Genomic DNA, 14,325 nt, shown 5'->3' on the forward strand with positions numbered 1-14,325 from the left:
TTTCAGGTTTTTGTCTTTGCATGTTGTACATTTATTAAAATGCAGATCTCTGTAAACTATTTATCTTGTTTGTCTTACATGGATAAAAACATCTTGTCTTTGTTGTGTCATGCCTGGAAATTGCTTCAGATAACAATCTGATTCTTTTATTTGTCATTTTTTCTTTTTTGTAACGTATTCTGTGATGATTACGCTGACACACACTCCTAAGTAAATAATGAATTTAATAACCTGACAACAGCTCATCTATCTTTATCGCACACACAGCAACGCTTTTTTTATCGCAAGTAAATGAAGTCGTCAAAAAAAAAGCATTTGCATACAAATAAGATTATGACAGATGAAAATGACAAGTAAGGTGTGAAGATTTACACTTTGACATGATTTATTTAATCATATTGATAATACAGCATGTAACTGAAATGCTTTTCTTTTGTTAAATGTGAACCTGTCTTTGTGTGACTTCTCTGTGTTTCTGCTTTTTTCCAATCAGATAAAACACTCATGGGCAGCCTGGGTGTTTGGGCTGTGGCTGTGGCCGCTCTGCTGGGAATGTCAGGGGGCTGGCTGGCTGAAGGGCACAAGAGTAGCAGGCGAGGCAGCGTGGATACACCCAGCATGTTGCGTACCTCCTTCCAGGAAGCACACTCTATGGTGAATATATACTGCTCTATGCAACTCATTTCGCCTCTTATGACATTTTTTTTAATATATTTTGAGTCTATACAACTACTACAACTATTTTTTTTATTATCTCAGATTTATTTATGAATTTTGTTCCAAACATGCACAAAAACAAATGGGTTTAATTATACTACTTTTTTGGTGTTGTTGTGATGTGGATCATGATTGGAAGGTTTATCTGTCAATATAATACATGTGGGTATCAGGTAGAAATGGTCTGCTCTGATTGGCCAAATGAGATATTGGCGGCTGTTGATTGGTTGGTTTTGTGTCTTGCTGTAGCCGAGGTCTAAATTAAATGACTGGATGTTATCTTTGAAACAGGCATCAGACTCAAAATGTCTACAGTATGTTGGAACATAATGTAAAGTGGATTATTTAGTGTACAGCTTCAGAAAAAAAATGTGTTTGTAGTAGCTCTACAAACACATTTTTAAGTTGCTGCGTCACTAATGTTAGCTAGCTAGTTAGCTAATTTGGTCAGTTTCTCAAATTCCAACCCACAAATCTCATTATAACTATTTGCAGCGATATTTTACAGCCCATTCAGAGTCTGTTTGAAAGTATATGGCGTTTGGAGATTTAAATGTTTACTTGGTTTGTGTCCAGTGAGCTAGCTAACAAGCTACTTATGGGTAAATACCCACTTTGTATCAGACCTCACAGAAACAGTGGCGGCTGTTTGATGTAATACTGATTTAGTTTGGTCTAATCAAACTGATCATTAAGCAGTAACGTCTATTCTGACAGGGTAAAAATGTTTTTCAAATGTGATTTCCATCTGATCTGATTACTATGAACATCTATACACTAAACAGACATTTCCTACAGATGGTACAGATGGGTTTTCTTGTTGATTAGAACTAACCTATAGATTGTGTACTAGCTGTAATATAATCTGAATGGATTATTCTTCTCAAGCACTTTTCTATAAAATATCCATCCATCCATATTTAACCGCTTAACCAGGGCCAGGTTGTGGGGGCAGCAGTTTAGACCCAGACTTCCCTCTCACCCAACACTTCATTTCTTCCCAGGCCACCCGAGAGATATAGTTTCTCCCCCAGGGTCTCCTCCTGGTGGGACATGCCCAGAACACCTCCCCTAGGGAGGCATCCAGGAGGCATCCGAAGCCTGAGCCACTTCAGCTGACTCCTCTCAATGTGAAGGAGCTCAAGCCAGACATTCTACTCTACTCCGAGCTCGTCTCGGGTGACAGAGCTCCTCACCCTATCTCTAAGGGGGCACCCAGCCACCCTTCGAAGTAAACTATAAAATATCCGTTCTATATAATATCATCAGCTGTTTGATGGCCTGACATCACACTGTTATTGTCCAGGGTGGCCCAGAAATGTCTCCGCATGTACGCTTCAAGTGCAGCAATAATATTAAACAGGAATAAGTAAATGAGGGGTTAAAATCCATTACTTTTTGCTTGTTTACACATGTAAGTCAGGCTAAATTCATTCAAGTTTTTGTTCTTGTGTAGGCCCGTTCATTACTTCCTGGCTTGAACTTATGCAAAACTACCTGTAACTGCACAGCATAATTTGATATTTATTTATTTATAAAATGGCTCATGGTTTAATTGCTGCATTACCATTAATTATTTCTAAATAATAATTTGCAGTTCAATGATACATGAAAATAAAATTCATTACTCCATTTTAGCCAGAACAGGACAAACATTTGGCAGGCTGGTCATGGCTATTAACAAGATTAACTTACATTTCATTTTACAACAAAAATAGGTCAAAAACATTTATTCCTAGCAAGATTTGTAAACAAGCAGCACTCAACAGGTCTGTAAGCTATTACAGTTTCATACTTTTATGACAATAACTTCTAAATGAGAAGTAATTAATTCATTTAAATTTGGTTTAAAATAGTGCATACCCTGGTGAAATGTCAGTAAGATAGTTTAGTGTGACATAATGAATCCCACCTATTCATAGCACCACTTATTCAACCTTAACACTTCAGCTGTTCATCATTATGGTTCCTTTTATCAGGGTGTTGTCATAAATAGACACGTACGTTTTCTGCATTTCAGTTTTCCCAAAAGGAAATTTTTTTTTCCCCCACCTTTTTTCTCCTGATCTCTGTGTTTGCGTTCCTCTCATTATGTACACGCAAACACACAAGCAAAATGTTGCATGTGTTGTCGGTGCGAAATGAACTGTATAATTGAAAAATAATTTGAATTCAACAGTCAATAATTAGACATTTGTTATTGATACATTTACAAATGAATTTCAGGCTTCAGTGGGAAGCCAGGCAGAAATACAGCCATTACTGGTTAGAATCAAGCAGTTGAAGCAGGCATGTAGAGAACAGAGTCTGTCAGACTGCTTACGTTTTGTCATATTGAAAAGGATGCAATAAGGGGGACTTGAGCTTATCTACAGTGATCATCAGTCGTGATTAAAAAATAAAAAAAAATAAATTTGTCTTCAGTTGTCGATAGTCAAACTGATACGCAATCAGCACAGTTTCAATAGCCAGTTTATTTAAAGTACATTGTAAGATGAATGCAAACACAGCAGTGTGTGCAATGCTTTTAATATCCTCCTTTTAACTCTACTAAGTTTAATTTGGTCCACAATGTATTTTGGGTATTGGTTACAAGCATCAGCAAACTAATAGTCTTACATCGGCATTCTTTCTGTCTGCGCTTCATTTTTAAACTCGGCTTTTGTTTGTTTATCCATTTACAACAGCTTTGAGATAATTGCTTAAACACTCAGGGGCAAGTTCTGAATGAGCTCGCCTGGTAGCATCTATCATGATGGCATACAAGAGAAGTATGATTTTAAAAAGACTCACCCTGAGAGCAAACAGGTCCTTGCCAACAAGACTGAACCCTTTATCTAATGTTCCCTGCATAACAGAAACATAAACCCCCTAACAGGTTGCCATACGCACAGACAAACAGACACATACCACACAGCCCTGCGGTTATACTTCTTTGTAAAAATGAAGCATGTACACCCCCTGGTCTGTTCTTAGTCTCACTCACTTTGGGCTTTGCCAAGTTGGCAGTCTGCTGTGGAATGCCATTTTGCCCTGATGGTTCTGTCCCCAGAAATCCCTTGATGCAAAGAACAAATTCACAGGCATCCCACCATCCTTCTATCTGGCCAGAAATGGAACTTAAAAAGCTGTCAATTGGCATCAGAATTTAAAGTCAACCCCGAGGTAAATCACAAAAGTCCATGAATTCATATTATGCAGAAAGCATTTTCAATGCCTATGGGACTGACAAAACAACACCAGTTTCTTTTTTTCCTACTTTTAATTCTGCTACTAAAATCCCCCAAAACAATACTAAACATGTAAACAGAAGAACAATAAAGCCTCTTAGGGGTGTAACAGGCCTTAAAAAAAGTCCTGATGAAAGCCTTTTGATTTAGACTTCTTTTCAAGCTCCTAGATACCTGCAGGACAAAGAGCAAGCAAATGTGTGTGATGTGCTGACAATACTAAAGGGTTGCAGTAGCTTCTGCACAATTACAGTATATTAGTTTGCATAGAGAAAAGATGCTATGGTGCAACAAAGGTCAGACAAAATGTGTGGGACTCGGTGTTGGAACATTAGGATTCTCTTTGGGAGTGTTGTCCATATGAAGAGCAGACTGGCTAAGTGATGCTGTAGTAACCACAGAGAAAGAGAGGATTGTGCTCATTGGATTACAGGTTTAGAAGTAAGAGGGTTATGCATTGAATAGGGACAATGAAAAGAGGGAATATAGCCGTCTCCCTGTGGTTGGAGATTGTTCTCGTGTGTTTTTAATTTTGAGTTGTGGGGCGATCCCTGCTGCATTTAGATTATGACTTCAACCCCAGCTTTACTTTTTATTTTGTTATAGTCCCCACAGGGTGAGTTCACAATTTTTCAGTAACTCTCCAGATAATTTGCGCTCTGAAGAATACCTTTTAGGCAGGCAGAACATATTCAATGTTTACTATTATACGAAGCAATAATACTCTTCTCAACTATAATTATAGTGGCTGTAGATACTGGATTAGCACATACATCTGGTATATTGAAAAGTGATAATCACAGTAAGGAGCATCCATCATTTTGTGTGTGTCTGGCTTCTGCCATAAGTTTTTTTTATTTGATACTCTGGACATGTAGTGTATATATTAAGGCAAATGTGCATGAGTAAGCTAGTAATAGGTGAGGACAAACATAACACCACAAGTATGAATATGTGTGATATTTTGCCACCAATCTTGGCATTCTAACATTTATTTAATTTCTCTCAACTCAGGGGCAATCTTCCAATGAGAGATGTCAATGTGTACTACAGTGAAGCCATTGCTCTCATCCTATTTATATTCAATCTGGTATTCTCACGTTATTTGCAAGTATGTTAATGGCTGTGCTAGTAACACAGCCGGTTTGTTAAGTGTTGGCTAATGGATAATGGTAGTTCTGTAATTGATGGATTATTTTTTTTAAAAATCAGCTAAATGTGCAAGAATGAAGAGAAAATGCTAGACAGAGGTGTGCAACATGGACTTATTAAGGCCTACATTTTTCATTTGAGACAAACAAGTTTAGCTCTGAGCCAAGTGAAACTTCTTTCTTACCCACTTGCCCAAGGCTAAAATGGATGGAAAAAAGTTGTGTGTCAGCTACTGTTAGATAAGCACCAGACATTAAATCAGACTCTGATCCAACTTTCCTCTCTGCTCTGCTCCTTATCCTACTCAGGTATTATCTTCAAAATGTCAAAGAGAACCTGTGTTGAAACTGCAGTGCTGAGATGGCATACAGGTATCTAATTTTAGTAGAAGGGTTTTGTTGTTGCCTGGATTTTAAAACCTAGAGCGAGATGTACAAAAAGTAAGTGGGCACATACAACTGTAAGGACTTAGATAAAATGTACCTGCATTGCAGTGCATTTAAGTGAAGAAGGAGACAGCATATTCAAGAAGACTTCATACACAGACACAGCTTGGCTTGAATTGCCCTGTTGTTCAGATTGCATTCCCACAAAATGTCAGTCTCTGTGGCAGCAATGTCAGTCTTTGTTTTTTTTGTGGGTTTTAAAATAGAGGCTTGTAGCATTCATAGATTTGTTTGTGCTAGCTATTCAGTTTGTACACTTGAAATCTATTGCTACCGCCAAACCTAATAAAGCTGACAAATCTGAAACAGCCTATGACATTAATAACACTACAGTACTGAGACATCTAGAGTGCACATTTTTAAACCAGCTCATAGGATCTACTGCTTCTTTCAGATGTAAAGCCACAGTTCAATTGTTGTGAAATATTGACTTCTTCAGTACACACTTAAAAATTAAAACTTTGATTTCCAATATTTTTGTATGATCAAAAAATTCACGTAGGTCTGAACTCAACTGTTGTCCAGAAACTTGTGAAACCTCTTGACTAATTTGTGGAAAGATAACATGTTAAAATGATTGCTGTTATTAGGCAAAGTGAAACTGTGCTTCTCAGTGATGTGTTGTAGCATTTTTCGAGGAATAAGCTTTATTAGGCTTTAAGCAATGCTTGTTAGCAGGACTAAGAGACCACCCTGGCTAGGTGTTGGCATAAGAGCAGCAATACATTATCTCTTACATATTACACATGCATTTAATGTTACTAAAACTTCTTTCTCGGGGATTGTAAACGGTTAAGAGCCTTTCTTTCCAGGCTGTGATATCTCTATTCAAAACAGACGTCTGATGTTTTTAACCCTTCTGGTTCTTGGATATAAGAAAGCCCCTTCAGCTTGTTTTGAAAAACAGTAATGCCTTGTATATGTCATAATTATTTATAATTCTTAAATAATGCAGTGTAACATGCCTGACATGTGTAGTGACTATGCCAGGAGCCATAACAGAGCGAACGCAAAGTCACGCAAACATCCTCGGGCTAAACAGGTTAGGATATTGACTCTTTGCCTTTTTGTGATATTGTCAACATATCTCAGTACTGACATAATCTTATAGGAGCTGTATGTAAAAATACATCAATGTTATAAGCCCTTCTGATAAATAGGAAGTGTGGTGGAGAAAAAAATCCTGGTGTGGTAATTATTTACATTCCTGCACCCACTGAAAGTGACTCTGTAGCACCTGAGAAACATATAATCACACTCTTAATCAACCATGTGTGGTTTTATCACTAAGTACAGTGACAGAAAGAAATCCAATGACTCACAGTAAAGTGGACAATATTTTTAGAAAGAAGCACATAGCCTCTCTTTCACCTCTATGCTTGGTTTGATTCTCTAATCAATTGATCAAACAGCGGCACTCAAGATGATGGAAGGCGGTGCTGATGAGCACACTCAATTTTATCCTGCCATCATGAGGAAGCATGTCCACAATTAAGATGGACGGATGGCAGAGGGAGGCAAAAAAAGAGGGATATAGATGTAGAAGCAAAGATGGAGGCAATGACAGGAAGCACGAAAACTGCTGTGTTTCTCATGAGGCTCTTAGTCTCGTGGGAATCCAAGGGAGCCTTGCAGACGCACACATGTTTTATCACTGAGCCTCATTACCGGTGACATCCACACTGAGGGACAGGAATGCAAAATGTCACAACACTTCAGTTGCTCCCACATATTGGCTTCTTCAGAAGTGGTGTTGAATTGGAAGACCTGCTTCTGTTCTATTTTTAAACAGCATGTCGATCCTTTGTTTTTGCCTAAGGAGCACATGTATGTAAGTAGTAGCATCTGAGACAAATCAGATTTTACAGTGGTATCAATTTGTTTGCCATCCAGGTAAACATTCCAGTAAAATATGGTGACACTGCCATTCCGGCAACTTGTTGCCAACTGTATTTCCAATTAGGGTGATTGAATTGAGTCTGGGGTTCATTTTTGCAAAAGACTGCCATGCACCACATGCTCACACACACTCTGACTCTTTTCTTTTCATTCCCTTTTCACCTTTGTTTTCAGTTGTCGCCTTTTCTCCTATAGGCTAGAAAAGAGGTAAAGGCACAATAACGGATGGTCTGCAAAAACCTGCAGAAAGGGCTGTTTTTGTCTCACTCCTCCAAGCCTGTAATAACCACTTTTGTGTGTGTTCTCTGTTTGCAGGAGAAGGGGAAAGCAGACGGGAACATCGATCAATGTGAGTACACTTACAGTGTTCAAACCAAACAGCATTTTTCAAAATATGCCATGTTGTGCTACATTACAGATTCCTTTTTTCCTTCTGTTGTTATTCTGGCGTGCACTTTGGTTTTCTGATTACTAGGAAGTGCCGCTGGAATGTAATTCCCATATAAATGGCTCCCATGAAAGGGACCACAGCTGGTTACAGGGAAAACTCTGATAATGATATAACTGTGTGAAAAATCCGACTTCTTACAGTAGTGCTTTTATTGCTTCGCTGCTCTCAGATGAATTGTCTAAAAGCATGTAAAATGATTTCAGATGATTGTGTAAGACAAGACATGGCGTGGTTAGTGTAGTGGGAGTGGCAGACTAGTAGTTAGCAATTGACACTGTTTGAGAAGGAAAAGAGATTTTCATTATCAGCTTGAAACTTCTTACTTAAATAATTTAAGCGTTTGCCTGTTGAGGACTGAGAATGTCACAAGCGAGTTATAGTTCTGGGTTTGGTACAAGTGTGGTAGAAGTGGATACACAAACTTTATTAATTTTTGCTGCTTTTGGTCGTTTTTTTTTCCACTTCTGATGGAGTCTGTTCGAGTGCCTGGCTAAGGTGTTGTTGAAGATGTTTGTATTGTTTTTTTTTCTGGATTAGCAATTAGCATTGTTTATTTAGTGGGGTATTGTACAATATACAGTACAGCTAATTTGTGTAGAAGTTACTGTAACAGCTGGGTTTACTGCTTCCTATCTGACACAAGTCTTCAACCATAGCCATTAGGCCCATTATAATGTGTTGTCTTCATCTCTGGAGCTAAGTGCTGTTTTCTGGGAGTTCTCGGTGCTTGCTTTTCCATGACCTAAACATGACCTACAGGATTTCTTTTGTTCGTATTCATTATTCAGAATCCGCTGGTGCACATTTTTCCTTTTTGTTTTACCTCTGGATGTTTGCTAACGGATTTCTTTTTAACACTATGTTGTAGTGTGTACTTGTGTACTATATAAGTGAAACAGACTTTTGTGTCAGTGCATGCATTGTGTTGGTCTAGCAGCACACTACCTTAACTCTCACAGTGTGCGTGTGTCGGGTCTCCTGCTCTATAAGCCATGACGGGACCTGTGGCAGCTTTGCGCACGATTGGACGCAGAGTGGTGTGGGTCTCCTCTCTGCTGTGACTGCAGCTGAAACTGTTGCGTGAAACTCCTGTGAGTGCTTTGAGGCGGAGGAGGAGCTCAAGGTCGATGCTTGTCGCGGGCAGTAGCCTAACTGCAGAATGATATGTGCTTTCACGTCAGTCTCCAAAAGTCACCAGAGAAAGTCACTAGTTGTTTTTGAGAAAAAAAGGTTTGGAAAGCCGCCACATTTAGCAACTTGGCCAATCATTGACTGTGGTGTATTTTTGTAGGACAATGTTGCCATCATCAATTCATCTGGCTCACGTCATCACAAAATAAATTCTGGAAGTGACTGAAAACAATAGACAGTGTGATACAATAACTCAATAAATAAACTCAATAAACACTGTGATTCATTACCATGAACTCCATGAATTCAGTTTTACTTCATCGAAGGGTCATTTTTGTATATAACTGGAAACATATATTTGATATTTAAAGTGGGTGCTACAGTGTATATTCTTTTTGTTATGTCAGTGATAGCTTAAGTGTATGCATTTGTGTGTTATGCTTGTCTGTGGTGACCTATATTTTTGTCATTTCCTTTTTGTCTGAATGAAAGCATCACTACCATCAAAAGCTCAGTGGATGAAAAAATACTGTTACTGACAAAAAAGTAACAAGATGTATCACTAAGATGCTATGTGGTATTTCTCAAATACCTGCATTTCATTCAGGCTTTAATGGGACCTCTCCCTTCCCATAGTACCTGAGCACAATCGTTAATTTTAAATAATACCAGATATTAGTGAGTGGTGTCAGTGCTTTTTCTGGGTTTAAAGAAGATTTAGTGATTTACATAGATCTTTGCTACGACAAGACATGTTTTCTGAAGTATCCGTTGCAATATGACAGATAAAAGTGGGGAAGGGTGAAAATCTCAGACTGCTGTCAGGCCCGTGATATGGCTGCCTTGTCTTTTGAGGACATCCACTTCAGTATTTTGAGCTTTTTTTTCCTCCACTCAGGATGTGCCGATTTCTCTCTTGAGACTAATTATCCACTGCCTGTTTGTATGCTAAACTAGATCCACTGTCAATTGTGTTTCATTTTCTTGTTCTGCTCCGTTTTCCATGGATGATGATCATGGGATTGTCTTTTTTTTCCAGAATCAGAATTTAGAATCAGATTAGAAATACTTTATTAATCCCAATGGGAAATTGCTTACCTTCCAGGTGCTGCATGCATACCTCAAGTCAGACCCTTTCCATTTTTGTCTATCACTTATTTTCACTCTTCTTTCCACTCATCCTCTCCCTTGTTGGCAAACTTTTTATTGTGGCATCTGCATGCCTTATGTTGAGATGCTGACATTAATCAAATTGACCCAGTTTTACCTCTGGAAGGCAGCTGCGACTAGTGAAAATTGTCATTGTGCAAATATATATGCAAGAGTTTTGGAAGGCTTAGACAGAAATTCTTAGCAAAATGACATTTTGTTGTTTTGTGATACTATACCCGGTCAGAATGTCACTGCCTGGAAAATACACAGTCATTCTCTTAGAGTGTTCTTTTCCCAGTGTGTTATTCTTGTCAGTGGAATCCATATGGAAAAATTGAATATTGCACATTTCTCTTCCCAGGGAATTGTGATTAATTCGCTCTTGAGTGCTTAATTTATGAACCTTTGCAGAGGCCTAATCAGAGTTTGTTACCGTCACAAATTAAACAATGGGAAGAGGCAAAGCAAGTTAAGCAGTCCTGTGGCTCATTTAGATTGTAATTGGGTGAGAATTAGATGGGACAAGGCTGACAGAGAGACTCTAATAAGCAGCCAATGACTGGGGAGAAAGCTGGGAGGCAGAAGAGGGAAGGTGAGAAAAGATGAAGGAGGGGTGAAGGAGGGGTGGTGAAAAATATCCTAGATTCTAAGTCATTTCCTGCCTTAATTACTTGGTTAAAAATACATATATAAATGGCATTTTTCTGACATGTTGACACAAAAATCATCTGTCTGCTGTACAAAACAATATAAGCTGAGTCTAATATGAAAAGAAATCAACAGATGGTTGGATGATTTTTCCTTCGGCATATGCTGAAAGCACTTGAATGTCTTTTTGTGTCAAACCTGGAAGCATCCTATATATGGTCCTATATATTGCATGAGTTGTGAGTGTCGTCAAATAAAAAAACAACACACGCTCTAACTGCTGGTGGGAGTGTGCGCACACGTGTCTGTGTGTATGTGCATCATGCTGCCATGCAAATAAGATAAATAACATCAGGCTATTCAGTTTGTTTAGTAAAAGAATAAGGTAAAAAAAAAAAACCTCAACAATGTAAACCGAACCGAATCGAAAACCATGACCTCATAAATGTGATACAAACTAAACCGTGGATTTTGTAAACATTTAATTGTGAGTCTCCATCATGTTCACCAAACCCTGGTATATTATTCTGAAGTGACAGTAATATTGTTATAATTTTAGGGAACATTTTTTTTTTGGCCTTGATGCACAAGAGAAACCACTGCCAGTTAGATACTGTCATATGTAGATTAAAGCCCAGAGTCATAATTAGACTGTGCAAAAATACTAAATTTTCTCCGCTCTAAGTTGTAAGTCACTATCTCAGTCACATTGTAAATCTCTGTGAAATATGATTTAATTAAGCAGTAGAGCAATAAAGATTACTAAGCGAAAAGTTCATTGAGTCATTGAGGACTTAATCGGAATAGTAAAAGGGAATGCGCTTTGCTGAAATCAGACCCACCTTTTTTAGATGAGGTTACAAAATTATAATATCTATAAATTACATCTTAAAATCTCAACATCTCGCAATCGACCATAATTTGATCAGGCAGTACTTTTGATTGATTTGCTTTCTGATCTAATTTAAAGGCAGCTCAAGCTTCATGCTGTGATATTTTTTGCTAAAAAGTTTGAAGGTCAAAACACAAGGAGCATTGTAAATTCAGTGTTAGCTCCATGTGCAGCATGCCTGCAGATGCTGCTAAAGGGCTTTAAGGAGGGCACACAAGCTCTCCAGGGACTGAGAGGGACTGACAGTGACACTCTGGATAACACTTTACTGTGAGTGGGGCAGGCTGCACCAGTGGGCCTGCTTGGACACACGCAAACATAGACATGTTGTCTATGTTGGAGTGCAGATACAGAAACTGAAGTCAAGCGTGTGGACACAGACATGCAGGGATAACAAGTAGGCAAAGGTAGACATTCATTGAGAACATGCTCACAGCTTCCTTTGATCTTTAATGAGCTTGAGATATATCACTGCAGTTTCATCTGTTCTTTGGCTCTAGAAAACACAGCTAATGTGACAGTAAATTTGCATACTTTAAACTCTGGTGATGTATTTACAGTCCTTTAAAAATAGTGTGTAATGATGAAGACTAGTACCCTGACACCACTGGCTGACCCCTGTCTTGATTTCATGTCAAAACGGGTGCCCCTATTTAGAATTATTTCTTGGTTAATTTATTGTTTGCTTTCTAAAATGTCTGTAAATTTGCTTTTCTCTCTTTTTTTTGTACCCAAGGTGACCTTCTTAGTTATGTTTTTATTTTGGTGTGTGATGTGGTTGAGAAATCTATTAGTATTCTTATTTCTCAAATAATTGTATATTTGTCATCATTATACGAGTTGTTTTTAATGTCATACTGCATTTAGCATTTTGTGTAATCTAATTACTCTAATTATCTGTAATTCTGCTTACGCTGCACATTTCTCTCTGAACAAAACCGGCTGCTCCTGCGTGAGTGTAGGTATCTCTGCACAACCTCCAGATCTATTCTTTACCATCATCCCCCTGATTTTTACTGCCTTACCCATCAACCACAGACGGCTTTATGAGCTGAGAACAAAAATGATTGCTTTTGAATTCAGATTATATGCCTCTGCGCACAGCTCTATCTTTTCCTGTCGCTCTGTCTCTCTACTCTTACCCTCTTCCCTGCCTCCAACACACACTTATACTGTACAAACACACAATGGAACACACTTGCATATATATAGGCTATACATACATTTATGCCCGCTAGAGTTTGAGGATAAGTTATTGCGATTTGGATCTTTACTAGCAAGGTCTTCAGTAACACTTTGCAGAGGACAAGGTGAATTTGCATATCCCTGGGGAAGTGGAAATATTAATAAGCTGCTGTCAGGTCACATTTCCATGACTGAGCAAACACATTCAATCTTAAATACATTGATGTCCCACAGATAGCACGTATACCCTTTATTGCTTTTGAGGTGTATGTTGTTTTGTGTTTATGTGTGAGAAATGTTATTTGTGTTGTGTTATTGATGATTTTTGTTTTTAAAACTAACTTGAGTTTCAATTCCTTAGTACAAGGCTATTATTATCAGGAACCTTGGCTTAAAAGGAAGCCTAGAATATCAACTTGTTTCAGGGAATATTTTTTCAAAGCTTAAAGTATTCCGTTTGGATTTGCGTTTAGTAATATTGACTCTGTTGTTGTGTTTTTTGTGGGGTTGCTTCCAACAAATGGAGTCTCTTATTGGAAAAAAACACATTGAGCCCATTGGTTCTCTTGTTGCATTATTATTAGATCAGTGAATATTCAATGATGAATGAGTGTTATGGTATCTCCCACAAGGACTACATGTCACTGGGGCCACCATGTAACATTTACAGTCAGCAATAATGTTTCAAGATATTTTTACTACTGAAACTTGTTCACCTTTAGTAGTAGCAGTTCTTGATCCACCCCTGATGGCCTAACATAAATCATGAATGTGTGAAGACATTAAAACAGGATCACTGAAGTAGGTCTCCTGAGCTTTTGATTTCTGAGTGGCCTCTCACCATGTTGTTCCTGCCCTCTTGGCTCTTCCCCTGCCTGTGCAGTCTTGTCCACACTTTCAACCTCTATCTGTTGAGGTGTCATCTCTACAGTCTTAATTAATGTAGCCTCACTCTCTTTGACCATCTGGACAACTGCTCATTATCTGTAGCTGTAACTTTGCATGTCATATGTTGGTTTACCTGCAGGGCATAATTCACTTTTCACTTTTTTGATGCTTAACACATATACTCGCAGAGGTCTTTTGGTGCTGAGTGATAAAACAGCTTAATCTCTTTGAGAAAATATGAATAAAACTATATCTATACATGGTACCTGTTCTTGTCAGTGAACACATTAGATTGCAAGAACAACACACAAAGCAACAGGCAGCAGAGAAAGCTGTCTGTGCCACAGGTATTGGAGATTTCCTACAAATCTGTTGTTGTATCATAGTGCCCTTTATGCCTCATTTGTATGCCTGAGCTCCATCTATGAGATGTATTTTTATTTTGTGCTTTTCAGCAGTCTGTTAGTTTGCATCGGTGTATTGAAATTGTTTTTTTTTTCAGTTTGGCAGAAGGATCTTTAAATGACAAAAAAC

The 14,325-nt window shown here is 38.2% G+C and overlaps 1 pseudogene; it reads left to right on the forward strand.

Moving 5' to 3' along the window:
• Positions 1-346: 346 nt before the first annotated feature.
• LOC114446466 (follistatin-related protein 5-like) overlaps positions 347-14,325 on the forward strand; it is a 108,156-nt pseudogene continuing 94,177 nt past the window's right edge.

Source organism: Parambassis ranga, chromosome 14 (genome assembly GCF_900634625.1).
Source record: "Parambassis ranga chromosome 14, fParRan2.1, whole genome shotgun sequence".
Taxonomy (NCBI): domain Eukaryota; kingdom Metazoa; phylum Chordata; class Actinopteri; family Ambassidae; genus Parambassis; species Parambassis ranga.